Source organism: Myotis myotis, unplaced genomic scaffold, assembly GCF_014108235.1.
Source record: "Myotis myotis isolate mMyoMyo1 unplaced genomic scaffold, mMyoMyo1.p scaffold_m19_p_7, whole genome shotgun sequence".
Classification (NCBI taxonomy): Eukaryota; Metazoa; Chordata; class Mammalia; order Chiroptera; family Vespertilionidae; genus Myotis; species Myotis myotis.
The window spans coordinates 47308251-47320206 of NW_023416379.1; the positions used below are offsets into that span (position 1 = coordinate 47308251).

At 39.8% G+C, this 11956-nt stretch overlaps 1 protein-coding gene across 2 annotated transcripts in view; it reads right to left on the minus strand.

Annotated features, from left to right (window-relative positions):
• FHL5 (four and a half LIM domains 5) overlaps positions 1 to 11721 on the minus strand; it is a 33046-nt gene extending 21325 nt beyond the window's left edge. The window contains exons 1-2 of one of the 2 annotated variants that reach the window (XM_036317204.1): positions 10265 to 11721; positions 9700 to 9721 (exon numbers count right to left, since the gene is read on the minus strand). The gene's annotated coding sequence lies outside the window, so the exon portion shown is untranslated. Of the gene's footprint in view, positions 1 to 9699; positions 10155 to 10264 lie in introns of those variants that run through there. The other variant, XM_036317202.1, reaches the window with a different exon arrangement.
• Between the last annotated feature and the right edge of the window lie 235 nt (positions 11722 to 11956).

Below are 11956 nucleotides of genomic sequence, written 5' to 3' on the forward strand. Positions count from 1 at the left end.
GAAGCACCTCCAGTCTTGGGATTTCCTGTTGGGAGGCATCGTTGTGATTCCCTGCACTTAGAATGCTCCAGGCGAGCATCCTTCCTTGATTTCTAGGGAGGATGCTCCAGATCCTTTCTTTCCCTTGAACTGGAAGGCCAAGTCAAATGATAACAAGTGCCCTCTCTCTTTGCAAGTTTACCAGCAGAGTGCATTTGGATGTGGGTGTGAAGTGGGACTATGTAGCTTTTGAATTTTGCACGAAATGAATGAGTGGCCTATTTTTTAAGTTAAACAAAATCAACACAAATCAAATGACTAAATTTATTTCTCCTGAATCTCTTGTTCTTGATCATAGCACATAAGAATTAGAAGAGATGTATCAATGTCAACTCCTCATTTTACACAGATTGAAACTAAATTCCCAAGAGGGTATTATCAGCTAATATTCCTTTCCTAAAAAATTCAGAAAAGTGGAATCTATCTTCTAAATAACAATTTGTAAATACTTAATAGAAAATACCCACATTGCTAATCAAAAGAAACTGACAAGCTCTTTTTAGACTAGATGACTAGTTTGTAAATGGTGATCTATTTAGGACCAGAATGTTAAATAAAAGTGAGCTTTTCTTTAAGATTGGCCAAAGTGGATGCCAGTTTGGTGATTCATTGAAAGAATCTTACATTCACCATAATTTTGAATAACTTGTTTCTCAGCTTTGCTCTGTGTGACCTCATTTTCTCAAGGAGAAAGAAAGAACTGACCTTTGCACTTCAATATATTGGTGGCACAGTCAGTCTTTTCTGTAACAGGTTACTAAAAAATTAAATCTTAACCATTACATAAGGAAGATGAGAGAAAGGAGGTAGAAGGGGAAGCACAGAAGAGACTTGTAGGGAAAATCCGAAAAAGGAATCTCCTATGAATACAGGAAGCTATTTAGAAATAAAGCCTCCTGGTCCTGCTGTCATTTTGATGGTTTTCCTTTGCTATTAAAGGATACTTCTGCCCGGCTGGGCTGGAATGGCTCAGTGGTTGAGCAGCAACCTATGAACCAGGAGGTCATGGTTCAATTTCCAGCTGGCGCACGTCCCCGGGTTGCAAGCTCAATCCCTAGTATGGGCATGCAGGAGGCAGCTGGTCAATGATTCTCTCTCATCATTGATGTTTCTATCTCTCTCTCCCTTTCTCTTTGAAATCAATAAAAATATATTTTAAAAAATAAAACATGCTTCTGATGTAGGCCCACTCTCACAGAATCACTAAATGTGGGAGCTGAGAGGGACTTTTGAAATTATCTTGTTTGTTTTTCTCATCTAAGAAGTGAGGAAAACTGAAGGGCAAATTGGGTTGTTGCTTTTCTTTTAACCTGATAAAGTGGTTAGTGAAAAAGCTTCACCCCGAATTCAGATTTCCAGGCTCCTAACAGGGGCCTTTTCTTGATGTTGTTTTCATATATAAATAGGCAAAAAACTTGTATGGGATGACTTGTATGGGAAACTTAGGTTCCTGCTGTGATTTTTCAAAAAAGAAAGAAAGAAAGAGAGAGAGAGGGAGAGAGAGAGAGAGAGAGAGAGAGAGAGAGAGAGAGAGAGAGAGAGAGAGAGAGAAAGAAAAGAAAGAAAGAAAGAAAGAAAGAAAGAAAGAAAGAAAGAAAGAAAGAAGAAAGAAAGAAAGGAAGAAAGAAAGAAAGAAAGAAAGAAAGAAAGAAAGAAAGAAAGAAAGAAAGAAAGGAAGGAAGGAAAAGTAGAAACCCTCTCCTTGTTGCTATCTGGCACTCCAGGTTTTAATTGCTGACCAGGTAACAGCCTCATATGCATGAACAGAGAGATTCCTTCCATGCCTGAAGCTGGGCTGCCACCAGCTGTAAAAAATGAAACAATTATCCTGAAAAGCAAGTACATAGCCCCTGCGACATCCAAGGCTACTCGATTTCTATAGGATTTTATTTATTACAGTTATTCTTAGTTTCCTGTGAATAAAAGCCACATTTGAAACATAATGCTTTTACATGTTAGAGCTTTAAAAACTCAGCTACGCATTGCTATAGGTGAATGTAGTTCACATTTGTTGTGATGGAGAGAGTGGCCATTTAAAGCATCCCATGGTGGTATTTAAAAACAGCTTTAATTTTTATCAGTTTCTAGTCTGAGATTCAAAGTTGGTTCTTAGCATCTGTCAAAGGAAAGTGATTGTAGTGAGTACTCGCAGCTTTCACTCCGAAGTTGTGTTTTTATAGTTGTGTTTCATTGGGAAACACAATGTGTTGATCTCGAGTTGTTTATGCTAGCTTGGCGCGTAAAGGAAAGGGGACAATCTGTTATTCTCTTGGAAACCAAATGTTCACAGTGTGCGTTGACAAATACATTTTAGTGTTGTTGTTTTTTTAAATTTTCACCCTAAGCATCACTTCGTGTGTGGATTTTTAAGGCATAGGAACATGTCACACACAGGAGCAGAGACCTTCCCGGCCTTGTTCAGGGCGGTGTCCCTGGCACATAAAACAGAGCCTGGCACAAGTGAATACTGCGTGAATGCAGGAAGGGAAAGGTCAGATGTCTGGTGATGGGATATTAAAGGTTTAGAGCCAAACAGTCACTTCCTTTCCATTTTATAAATAGAGGCCAACCCAGCCTTTGCATCACACTACTTTCTGTGACGCACATGCTCCAGCTCTTTAGCTTTCACAATCTGTCATCGGCCTTGGTCTGGCTCCTTTTTACTTTTAAACTCAACAGCATAAGCAGCTAGCTCTCTGAACACAGTGGACTGTGGTTCTGTGGGTTTCACAAAGAGCTCTCAAATGCCAGCTTTGGGCCATCCACGGAGCTTGGTGGGTGAGACCAGTTATCTCCCCACGGGAAGCTTCCGTGCCGGCACGGGAGAGACTCACAAGTAATTTCTTCACTCAGTTGCTCTTCCACCAGATTAGGACCCTGGCTGCAAATTCTTGTGGTCTTTGGTCCTTGAGCACACATACTGCCCATTTGCCCTAATTCCACAGGCAGGTGCTGTTACCTCCAGGCTGCTGGTGTCTCGAGCATGACTAGCATATGCTGAGCACTCAGCAAATATTGTAGATGGAAGGGGGTGAGGGAAGAAAGGGAGAGGACATACGGAAATGCTTGAACGCATGTATAGGGTGCTCTGGAAATTTTAGGAAATTTATAGAAAACTTCAGGTAAAGCTTCCTCTGGAGCTATAACTTTAAAAAAAGTCTCTAAGGAAGGTGGGGGGAGGCTCTTAAGCACTGGGGAATCCACAGATCTCTGCAAGTGGTCAAACAGCATGCCAAGGGGGGTGGGCCACAGCAGAGAGCACTGCTGGTGGGGTTGGAGGGGCCACACCTGGAGGTCAGTGTCTCATACATGGATAATAGAAAGGCCACATATGAAACATAATACTTTTACCTGTCAGAGCCTTAAAAACTCAGCTACACATTGCTATGAATATATTTAGTTCACTGTGTTTTCTTCTTGGCCAACTGAAGGGCACACTGTAAAAGTAGGTCTGTGATGTACACTGTCAACTAAAATCTCTCCTACTTGGCATTTCAACAATTTATATTGATGATCTACACCAGCAGTTCTCAACCTGTGGGTCGTGACCCCTTTGGGGGTCGAACGACCCTTTCACAGGGGTCGCCTAAGACCATCAGAAAACACATATATAATTACATATTGTTTCTGTGATTAATCACTATGCTTTAATTATGTTCAATTTGTAACAATAAAATTGGGGGTCACCACAACATGAGGAACTGTATTAAAGGGTCGTGGTATTAGGACCACTGATCTACACTAATAAAAGAGAAACATGCAAATTGGTGTCACTCTGCTACACCCACCAGCCAATCAGGATGAGTATGCAAATTAACCCAACAAAGATGGCAGTTAATTTGCGTATGCAGGCTCGGAGCGAAGACTGAAGGCTGCAGCCTGAGCGAAGACCGAAGACTGAAGACGACAGAAAACTGAAGAGGCTTGGCTTCTCTGCTGCAGTTGGAGTGGAGAAGCCTCGAGGCGTGGCTTCTCCGCTGCGGCCGGAGCAAAGGCCTGGGTCCTGGGTGCCAGAGGAAAACCGGTGCCGGCAGCCAGGGGAAGGAAGGCCAATTGCATGAATCCCTTCATGCAACGGGCCTCTAATAAATGTATAAGAAACCAGGAATTTTTTAAATTAAAAATTATATGAAATAGCAGGGGAAACACTTTGTAAACTGTGTGATTGCCTAACCACTATACTGTACACCAAAACTAATACAAAATAATATTGAATGGAAACTGTACTTGAAAAAGTAATTAAAAAGTGTTAAAAGATGAATACTTAAAATAATTATATGAGAGAACCTCTCATTTCCCCCAGATTTCTATACTTGTCATTAAAAAAAATTCTCTCTTTTGAAAGCATTGGAGATACAATGTCCCTCCCTTGGGCTCACTGATTCTACTCCACTGAAGAGTGATAAGTAACTGGGCAAAGTGTTACTCCCCCTCACTTCAGTGGAAATGCTAGCGCAGGGCCCAAAACTCTGCTCCCCTACCTGGAGGGTGCCCCCTGCAGCTGCCCACCCCTGGAAGGAGTGCTGCAATGGTCCAAGTTGTTCTACCCCCCACATCCCCACCCCCCTCACACACACACCTGGGATCAGGCTGGGTGGTACAGTCTTTAGAAAAGGCTTTGTTTTCCAATTTAGCTTTAACAATAATACAATTGATGACAAATTGATCCAGATATGACACCTGTGTCTATTTTGCAATTGTCTTAGAACTCTGAAAGGAGGGGGCACATCACTAATTGGAACTTTCAAAACAACACACCTGTTCCAATAAAGGTGGTTTTATTCTTTAGTCAGTTGTACTGTATAAGTGGGGGGAAGGGAGAAGAGAGAGAGACTGATATATATATATACAGATAGAGGCCTGGTGCATGAAATTCGTACATGGCAGCAGGGGGTGGGGGGGAGGCCCTTTAGCCCAGCCTGCACCCTCTGCAATCCGGGACCCCTGGGGGGATGTTTGACTGTTGGTTTAGGCCCCATCCTGCCAGCAGTTGGACATCCCTCTCGCAATCCAGGACTGCTGGCTCCTAACCGCTGGCCTGCCTGCCTGATCGCCCCTAACCCCTCTGCTTGACAGCCTGATTGCCCCCTAACTGCCCACCTGCTGGCCTGGTTGCCCCCTAACTGCCCCCCTGCCGCCTGGTCACCCCCTAACTGCCCCCCTGCTGGCCTGGTTGCCCCCTAAGTGCCCCCCTGGTTGCCCCCTAACTGTCCAGAAGGAAATCAGATGTCTGGAAGATGTCCAGTCAACTTGGTCTAATGAGCATATTACCCTTTTATTGGTATGGATAACCAGGATGTTAAATGATTCTCTGATTGTGCTAGCTCTGTAGTTTAAAACTTAACAAAAATAAAATGAAGGAATGAATAGCATCATTTCTAAGCTCTTGGCTAATAAAACAAAACAATAAATTTTCTAATTACGTTGATCAGAATAACCATTAATTCTTGTTTTAAATGCTTTTGGGAATTTATCTTGTTATATATTTTTTCTTTAGGTTATAGTTTATAAGATTTTTGGATTTCATGTATCAGTTTCCCAGGTGAATTTTTGATAATGGAATGCATTTATTTCTATTAATTCGTAGACTGTGTGTGTGTGTGTGGCTTGGAAAAGGATGTAGAGGCTAAATTACTCAAGATCTTAACTAGTAATAATAACTAGCACTTACTGGTAACACTGTTGCAAGTAATTTTAATATAACATGTTTATTTTTCAAAACAAACCTAAGAAGGTACACCATTATGATCACTTAATATACAAGGAAAACTAGACACAGAGGCTAGTGACCTTTCTAAGTTCCCAGACTTAGTGAGTAACACAACTGAGATCTGAGCTTCAGCCAATTTTCCATAAAAAGTATGGTCCATGTGCAGTATTATCAGCATCATCTGGGAGCTTATTACAAATGTAAAAACACAGGTGCCAACACAACCCAGATCTACAGAACTTGCATTTTTATAAAGACCCAGAGCTGGTTCCTGAGCACCTTCAAGGTAGAAGAGATGGGCTATATAATTCACTGTGCTACTTCTCCTTAACCTGGAGAAGGAATCTGGTTATTATTGGAAGGCCTGTAGAGTCAGGGAAATGTTTGAAGCAAGAGATTGGCAAAATCAAGTGTTTTTAGACCAGTTGTTTTAGGTCAATCACTCTGGCTTCAATATGCGGAATGCAGAAGAGGGCAATAATGGATGCAGGGAGGCCAGTGAAAAGCTACTCTTAGACAAGTAAAGGAAGATGGCAGCCTGAAAGAGGGCGGTGGCAGTGACAAAGGAAAAAAGTAGGTGAATGTACAAGGGTCCCTCGCAGAACTTAGAGATTCTTTGGATATATGATTGAGGGAGAAGAGTTAGTTCACCACAAGTTTCTGGTTGCATCGTGGTACCATTTACTATACAAGAATATACTTGAAAGAAGTAGGGTGGGGAATAGGAGAAGGAAATAATGAAATTACTTTTATATTTAAAAAATGGTAACATTTGAGAAGACTGAGGGACAGCCAAGTAGAGCTGTTCAGCTGGGAGCTAAAGAGATGGGGCAGAGAAACCATATAAGTTACTTGGGCATTTTGGAAGGGGTCCTATGGCAAATTCCGTGTCAAAAATTTTACCTGGCCCAGCCAGGGTAGCTGGGTTGAGTGTCTACCTATAAATCAGAAGAAGGTCACGGTTTAATTCCCAGTAAGGGCATACGCCTGGGTTATGGGCTCGATCCCCAGTGTGAGGCCAATACCCAGTGTTAGACATGCAAGAGGTAGCTGATCAATGATTCTCTCTCATCATTGATGTTTCTATCTCTCTCTCCCGCTCCCTTCCTCTCTGAAATCAATAAAAGCATTTACCTGGTTTGTCTCTGATATTCCCCCTCCCTGCCCCCTTCCTCATTATATTCACTGGTGTCCAAACCTGCTCTGAGCAGTCCTGTACTCAGCAGAGTTAGATCTGTAGCTCAGAAAAGACAGAGACAAAACTTTTGGATTCATAAGCATATGGAATGGATGATAAGTGAAGCAAACCAATTGCCAAGAAAGAGAAAGGGAGTCTGGAGAGTAGGGGAGAAGGGGACTCTGCAAAACAGACTGAGAATAGTGGTCCAAGAGGTAGAGGAAACCTGGGAGTTTGTTATCATGGGAATCCTGGGTAAAGTGTGTTTCCAGATGGGGAAAGTAGAGAATAGGGTAAAATGCTTTTGAGACACCAAGTTGATAGAGAATGAGAAATGGCTGCAGGACTTAGCAATGCACTAGTAATTGATGACCTCAATGAGCACCGAGGGAAACTGATGAGGACTAAAACCAGAGTGCAGTAGATTGAGACATGTAGGCTGAGGAAGGGGAGGTTCTTCAAGAGATTCATCCATGAGGCTGAGGAATGAGGGTCACTGGAGCTCAATAATGGAGATGCTTTTCAAGATAGGAAATTTTGAACATGGTTAAATGCTGATGGAAGGAGATAATACAGAAGGAAAAATGAGAGACTGTGATCCCTGAAGTGGAGGGTATAAGATAATGGGCATTTGTTTAGATCTTCCCTTCTGTCTTCCAAACCACTATTAGGTGGGCACAGGGATTCAGGAGGATGGCCAGAGAAACAGGGAGATCTGCTGCAGCCATCCTTTCCACATTCTGGGGTCTTTAGAGGCTTAACACTCTCACCTTCCATTCTAAGCCTTGTTTTGCTACTTGAATTTTCCACTGTTCTTCCCATGACATGCCCAGAACAAGGGTAACCATGATTTAGATCAGGACCTGCTTTGAAAGTTAACCTTTGAACTTCATCTTCAGCTATAATTCTTGCCTAAACCTTACCTGTCCTCAGGTGAGGAAAGTTTAGAGAAACAGCTTAGGCATATACTCCCTCCCCAGGCCTTTTGGCAAGTTGGTGAACCCACTGCCCCAGAATGTTTGAAGCTGAGTTGTATGGCTTCATGGAGAATAGTGGTTCATGATAAGGATGGCAGAGAATACTCAAGGACAGATTTCGGGAGTCTCTCAATGCCAGAAATGCCACTGAAATATCTATTTGCAATGGACTTTTCTGAGAAGAGGGTCCATTGATCCTATTGAGATCTATAATCCCAAAGATGTGGGGGTAGATAAAATGCTCAAGCTCATCATTTTGGAGGGATTCAAGCTGATCATTTTGGAGGGATTCAAGATATTATGGCAGGAAGAGGTTTCTTCCCTTCCCCCTCTTCCCCTCCTCCAGCCCTCTCAGGGTACCAAAAGGTACAGAAAAATGATGACAATCAGACAGGAAAAAGACAATTTACAAGAACATGGAAATGCAAGATTGTTTAACTGACATCTGACTCAGAGCTTCCCATGCGAACCCAAGTATTTGGTTTTCAATTTTAAAGAGATCATGTTTCCTAGATTGAAAACAAATCAAGGTTTCTCTAACATATTCTAGAAAACCATTTATTTTCAATATTATATAGTAAAAAATTATTGGGCTTGTCTAAGGAACCCAAATTAATCCAGCTTTACTCAAAATGTTGTTGGCAAGTATAATAAAAATAAGAAGAAAACTTGTCAGTGAGGTGATGTTACATTAAAGCACAAGTCTCTGCTCTTGTTTAGGTAGAACGGCCCCAGAATTGGCAACTAATGATAACATGTGGGAATAAATAGAGCAAGTGTAGAAAACAGACATCAGCGTTTACCTTTTCCATCAAGCAATTTGGATTCTGGATTTAGGCATAAATCACAATAAATATGTTAAGAACTCTCTTGTATGACATATGTTTGCAATATTTGTGTTGTATTTTAATCCATATACTTTGCTAATAAAAATGCTAGAATGCCATATTATGGATGTGAAATGAAGACTAAAATGACTTAAGGGTTTTTTTTACACATTTTACTTATGAGAATTATGCATTTTATTAATGATTTTTTTCTTTTAGTTTTCACAATCCTGAAACCCAAATTGACAACTGAGAAGCTGCATTTGGTTTTCAAATGGATGACAGACATGAAAGAGGGTCTGACTAAAATAGTGGAGGAAGCATAAACATGGGATACATGCTTTTGCTTAAGTAACGCTATCTCAGTTTCAAGAAGCAATGCTTTAGATACATGAAGCATATTATATATGTGTGGGCTAGACACACAGACATTTTAATTTAATCTTAGAACACCTAAAATTAGGAATTGTCTCTATGCCTGTTACTGGAAAGTAGGCAGATTTTTCTTGAAAATAGGAATCGCACTTAAAATATGTAAAGGACTTCAAAGTGTGCTCTGGACATATAAATCCACCATAAACCTCAGTGATAAAATTAGTCATTCAAATAAATGAAGTCAAATGAAACCGCCACCCCTCTATGACAATGAAACTATGCCTCGTGAATAAAGACTATTTTCAGAACTCAGGAGGCAGCTCCAAAGAGTTAGCTGGACACTATGTTGCTTCCACATGCATATCATCAAAATGAGAAATCTGAACAGCTCAGCATATAAAGTTTGATAACTGTTGGCTCAAATGGCTTTTAAAAAGTTTCTAAGAAACTTCAAGATCTATACTTACCTGCCAAGTATAAGTTTTCTCTTATGCAGTCACTAGAAAGTTTATAGGAATTTCTTGTACTTAAGAAGCCAAAACACCACATAAAAAAACATGTAGGAAACATTAAGGGAAAGAAAACAAAACTTACTTTCTCTTAAAGCTGCTTCTTCCTGTAATTTAAACAGTATGAAAGGAGACAATAAGATGACTGTTTTTCTTCCAGCGCATTCATAGGTCAACTCCAAAAGGAACAGAACGAGTCACCAGAGCTATCTGAGTGTCCCTCCCAACTGCAGCTTTTTCAACTTTGTAGAAGAAAATGGGAGGGTTAAATGGGTTTCCTCCAAGTCTGGTGACGTGCACATAGCTAACTCCTACTGGGCTGCAAAAGCATTCCTTGTCAATTTTTACTTAAAATTACGAGTAACAAGTTCTGTGCAGGACATCCTTAAAGGGCAAACCTGGATTCCTATGTGAAGTAGGATCTGAATAAGCTCCAACAAGTTTAAATTACAAACCACACTTACACCCTCAAGAAATTCTCACTGCCTAGGCTAAATTAAGGGCACATTCACATTTTTAAAATTTCTAAAAGGATAATGTATTTTCTGTTTCTTTGATTAACCTGTTTTGTTGGTTCTCTTTTCTGGTGACTAACAGAACCCTTGTTTTACATCAGAAATGGCTGAACCACAGAGCTTTCTTGTTCTTACCTGAAGAGTTGGTAACTTGAGATGAGCCTTTCGTTGTGGCCTCTATCACTGTCTGCTTGGGAAATCTGGGAACTCCAAGCCTTGAATTTGATAGAGTAACTCAAGGTTGTTACCTGCTTCCTGCACCTGCAGCGTGGACTGAGCTTTCCCTGTTTCTGCCTATGTCCCTATGAGCTGGCAGCGATTGTTATGTCATGTCCATTTAAGCACAGGCTCATTTGGCTTTTTGAAATCTTCAATTGAAAACATGAAAAGTGGCAAGAAATTTCAAGAACTGAATTTAAAGAAATGTTTGAATATTGAAGTAATCCATAACAGGAATTCTTAGTGTGTCAAACTGACTCACAAAACAAGTGGCATTTGCTCCTAGAATCTCCATTGGAGGCCATTTCTTTGGTTTGCAAGGTGGGGTAAGAAATATTCTGCCTTAATTACATTTATTCCCAGACCAAACTTAAACTGTCCTTGTTCTAAGTGCTAAAGGAATGATGTTAATTTTCCTGAGGTCAAACTCAGGTATGTACAAAAAAAAAAAAAAAAAAATTAAAAAAAATCTTGAGCTAGGGAAAGGACACAAGAGCATTCAATTAGTAATAGATTTTAATCCTCGTGATACTACTAACCAGGCATTATTTTTCTCCTTTCATAAATGAGGAAGTGGAGTCTGGGATATAAAAAATGCCTAAGTCCCCATCTAGTTATGGGGCCATTATTCTCTTTGTTTATACTATGCTTCCTGAGAGGGTACATTCATTGATTCAACTTCTGATCTTCCTGTTGCTCCTCAAGCTATTGCAATCTATCTTCCAATTGAACCACTTCACAAAAAAATGCTTCATTAAGCTCATAAATGGTATTAACACCCCAAAGAGCACTGTTTTTCATCTTGCCAGAAATTTCTCATCTCTGGCTATGTTTATTTCTTTTTGAAATTCTCTTCCTTTGGTTTACTAAGTTATATATTTTTTTTATTTCCTTCTAGCTCTTAGATACTCAGGCTCCTCCCCCTTTATTCACCTCATCATTCAACCTCAGTTCAGAATGCTTCTTTGTACACCCTCCATGGGTTGTGACAACAACAAACAATTATGTATTATGACTCCCAAACTGTTATTACTCTCTGTTCTCAACTGTTACCTCTCAAAGATTCTAGGCCTATATCCTGTTATCTATTGGACATCTTTGTTTAGAGATTCCCAGGCATCTCAAACTCAGTCCCAGATAAACCCCTTCGCTGAAATCTAGCTCAATGAAAAGGCTTACTAAGGTAAAATGGTTCATGAATGGCAGTTTCAAGGAATGAAGGACACTGAGGACTATGAAACTATTTTTATATAAGAGGAATATAGTAAACTACTTTAAAAATGTTCAGAATAATAGTTAAAAATGTACATATAATATATGCATTAATTAAACTAGTAATACTGAAAATATTAGAAGCTTCAAAATACCATATTTAATAGAAACAACAGGCAACTTTATTTTAAATAAGATTCTTAAATTCCCATGAAGATCATAGTAAACATTTAACAATTTAATTTTATTAACAAATTAGATTTTTACATTAAAAAGTCAGCCATATAATTTATTTACAAAAACAAAGCTGTTCTTATTTACTATGAAAAAATAAGAACTATTTTGAAAAATGAAAAATATTTGATGCCAACAAAATAAGAATAATTTTTTTATTTG